Genomic DNA, 4012 nt, shown 5'->3' with positions numbered 1-4012 from the left:
AAATTAAAGCATTCACAAGTCTATGAAGAAGCTTCAAATAAAAATGACCCCAGACTAATATTTAGTATTTTTATCACTTATTTCAAAATTAATTGTAACTGAAGGGTACATAAGAAACTGAATAACATCTTATTTGACTTTCTTAAAATATAGCGTCATTATAGAATTTGAAAGATGTATGTTAAAAACAATTTGATGAGGCAGGTAAAACTGCTGCATGTTGCAGATAAGCGGATCATACACTGTGTGAACCCTTGAGATGACAAGGCATTTCCACAGAGGGAACCTAAAAATTACTTTGTGGCCAACTTTGACTGAGGTTGACAGAGCCTATCAGCAAGTACCAGTTCAGCAAATGGTGTAGGAGAGTCAACCAGTTTTGTGAGGAAGCTGCTCCTGCCCTATAAAGCTCCCCACCATTTCCTTGAATGAACAAGCTTGCTTGCCTTCTTCTGGAGTCTGTGTCATTGCTTCTGAGTCTCCTTACCCCTGCTCCCAGGGCAAAGAGCCACTCTGAATAGATAGTAACAATTTCATCTGGACATTTCTGTATGGGTAGATAAAAATCACTGTAAATGATAGTAATATATGCAATTATTTAAACAATACATAATGATTTCAGGGAAAACAATGGTCAATCATGTGTAATACTAGTAGGTTTGGCATCAATAACAAACTTATGATTATCTTTCTGAGTAAACATATTATTTACTTTTGTTGAAAATTTTATGTACTACTATATCTGTATTATGAGAAGCCAATTCATGAAAATTAAAAAATATAACTTTGTAAGTTTCAATTCAAATAATGGAACATAAAGATCCCAATGTAAGACTTGGAAATTTGAATCTTCTAAAAGAAAGCACAGGAATTCTACTGGTATAAAGTATTTTGGATATGACCAAAAGCAGATCAACACTATGATTTGAAGTCATATCAAACTGAAATACTTCTGCATAACAATGAAGATAATCCACAAATGTAAGAAAAATCACTGTGGAAAAAGAATTTTATTTTACAAACTGTATATTCTGATAAGAGGTTAATATCTAAAATATGTAAGGAACACACAGAACTCAACTGCAAAAAAATCTAATTTCTAAGGTGTACAAATAAAGAAAAGGAAGGACAGTGACACATTCCCCAGAGGATTACAAAGGAAGAAGAATGAGCCTGTACCAGTTACCCTTGCCATGATGGAGAGATGGAAACAGGGGGCCATGCACCACCTTACTCCCAAGCTGTTCCTTGAAGTTGTGCAGGCATTCGAGCAGCTGTAGCCACCACCCAAGGAGACCAAGAAGCTGCTGAGATTTGCAGGTTCCAAGTCACATATAGTGCTGTGTTCAATGCTCTGGTTACTTTCTGCATTAGAGATCTCTTTGGTTGCCTTCAGAAGCTGCTGTTTGGAAAGGCACTAAAGGATAGCAGCAGGATGCTGCTGCCATCTAGTAGCCACTCTGGGGGAAGCTCCGTGTGGATGTGAAGACATACCTGAGTGCAGTTGTAACAGCTGGTAACCTGTCTGGCTGAAGCCACAGTATCTGCAGCTGTCCTGAAGCATGTCAGCAGCTTGGTTCCTTACTACTGACTTTCCTAGCAGTGCCGAATGTTACTCAATAGGATGGTGGTTCTGTGGAGCACGGGTGAAGAATCTCTGAGGGTCTTGGCCTTCTTGGTACTCATTAGAGTCTGTCGGCACACGAAGGAATCCTTCCTTGGTCCCATCCTGAAGCAAATGTACATCATGTATGTGAGAAACTGCAAGTTCACCTCTCCAAGTACCCTACCCCTCATAAGCTTCATGCAGCGGACACTGACTGAACTACTTGCCTTGGACCTCAGCATCTCCTATCAACATGCCTTCTCTACATCCGCCAGCTTGCAGTCCACCTGCGTAATGCCATGACCACAGGCAAGAAGGAGACGTACCAGTCTGTGTACAACTGGCAGTATGTGCACTGGCCTCTACTTGTGGTGCCGAGTCCTGAGGACACTTGGTTCCAGTGAGGTTCTACAGCCCCTGCTCTACCCTCTCTCACAGATCACCATCGGCTGCATCAAGTTGTTGCCCACTGCCCGCTTTTATCCATTGCGCATGCATTGTGTGCGTGCCTGACGCTGCTGTCCAGACCATCAGCACTTCATTCCTGTTCTGCCCTTCATTCTCGAGATTTTTCCAACAGGTGGACTTCAATAGGCGTCCAGGCCGCATGAGCTCCAGACCCATCAACTTCTCTGTGATCTTGAAACTGTCCAGTACCAACCTGCAGGAAAAGGCATACCGGGATGGCCTTTTGGAGCAGCTGTATGACCTTATCCTGGAATACTTGCACAGCCAGGCCCATTGCATTGCTTCCAGAGTTGGTGCTGCCCACTGTCCTACAGCTGAAATCTTTTCTCCGGGAGTGCAAAGTAGCTAACTACTGCGGCAGGTGCGCCAGCTACTGGAGAAGGTGCAGGAGAACGCAGAACATATCCAGAGCCTTCGCCAGAGAGTGACCTTCAGCGTTTCTGACCAAGTGGCAGTGGATGCTTGGGAGAAGCAGGTCCGAGAAGAGGGGACCCCTCTCACCAGGTACTACAGCACTGGAGGAAGCTGAGGGACCGTGAGATCCAGCTGGAGATCAGTGGCAAAGAACGGCTAGAAGACCTGAACTTCCCTGAGATCAAAAGGCGGAAAGTGGAAGAAGACAGGAAGAATGAAGACAGAAAGGAATTAAAAGACCTATTTGAGTTGGACAGTTCTGAGGGAGAGGACAGCACAGACTTCTCCCAGAGAGGAATACCTGGGCTCCTGGAAGCTCACCAAGGAGTGAAAGAGGAAGACCAGGAGGAAGATAATGAAGAAGAGGATGCCAGCAATTCAGAGGATGAAGACCCAGACACAGGGTGGACCCAAGTGAACTGTGGCAGCTGGCTCAGGGGCCACAGGATGAGCTGGAGGATCTTCAGCTCTCAGAAGAGGACTGAGGGTCTCCTTACAGGTCTTGGAGGCTCAAGGCAACAACGTGCGGCAAGAGGGCAGTAGACAGGGCTTTATTGTTACAGCACAACAGAACAAGTGTACTAAGAGCCATTTTGCCCTGAAAGGGAACTGGTTCTGCATAGCCTTCTGTTGCCCCAGCAGGAGGCTAACCCTGACCTACAGAGTAGTCCAGTTCAGAGCGGGGCTGGTGGCTCCACAGCCTCTCCACTATGTCTGTCTTTGGTTTGTCTGCAGACCTCTGCGGTTACCCTAGAACGTTTTTTGTAAATTCATTACTTTCCTCTTAAGCCACATGCTTTCCTTTTAAAATTATTTTAAAAAAAAGAAAAAAAATAAAGAAAAAAGCCACAACTCCTTAGATTTATTGCAGAGATTTATCATACATTTAAACAGCTATTATCATGAATCCTTTTGCAAGGATCAAGGTGATTTTATTTCAGGGATGCTAGGGTGGGTCAGCATATGAAAACTGCTAAACATGATATATCACATAAACAGAATGAAGGTCAAATAAACTCAGAAAATTACTTTGGCAAAATTTTATATCCCCTTTTTTGGCTGATTTTTGTGTTAATATTTTGCAATGGAAAATTAATACATTTAATTTTGAAAAAATTCCTACATGAGAATTTTTTCGTACATCATATTTTTTATCTTAATTTTTCATTCTTCAACTCCTCTCACAACCTTTCTACCTTCCTTCTTGAATAAAAGGAAACAAAAATTGAAAATTAAAAAAAAATTCAAACCAAACAACAGAATAATATTATGAGGATTTCCCCAAGCCTCAGGATTTTGAACACTTTAGGAAAGTCAGGTATGAGTTTAATCTCATGGAGTGGGCCTTAAATCCACTTGAACTGTGGTCATATATTCCCATGTTTGTGCTGGCATTACAACAGTATATTATGCAGGCAGGTCATTGTTGTAGTTCTCCAAGTTTTTGGTGATGTTAATGGTTATTTTTATCCTTTCAAAGTATGCAAAGTACCTTCCAGCACCATGAATACCAGATGGTAGGGG

General features: G+C 42.4%; 1 pseudogene; it reads left to right on the top strand.

Annotated features, from left to right (window-relative positions):
- The first annotated feature begins 1131 nt into the window (after nucleotides 1–1131).
- LOC114687566 lies at nucleotides 1132–3002 on the top strand (annotated as a pseudogene).
- The last annotated feature ends 1010 nt before the right edge of the window (nucleotides 3003–4012 follow it).

This window comes from Peromyscus leucopus, chromosome X (genome assembly GCF_004664715.2).
Source record: "Peromyscus leucopus breed LL Stock chromosome X, UCI_PerLeu_2.1, whole genome shotgun sequence".
NCBI classification, from domain to species: domain Eukaryota; kingdom Metazoa; phylum Chordata; class Mammalia; order Rodentia; family Cricetidae; genus Peromyscus; species Peromyscus leucopus.
Note: the sequence above shows the minus strand (reverse complement) of the source record. Positions and strands in the feature narration are given on the sequence as shown.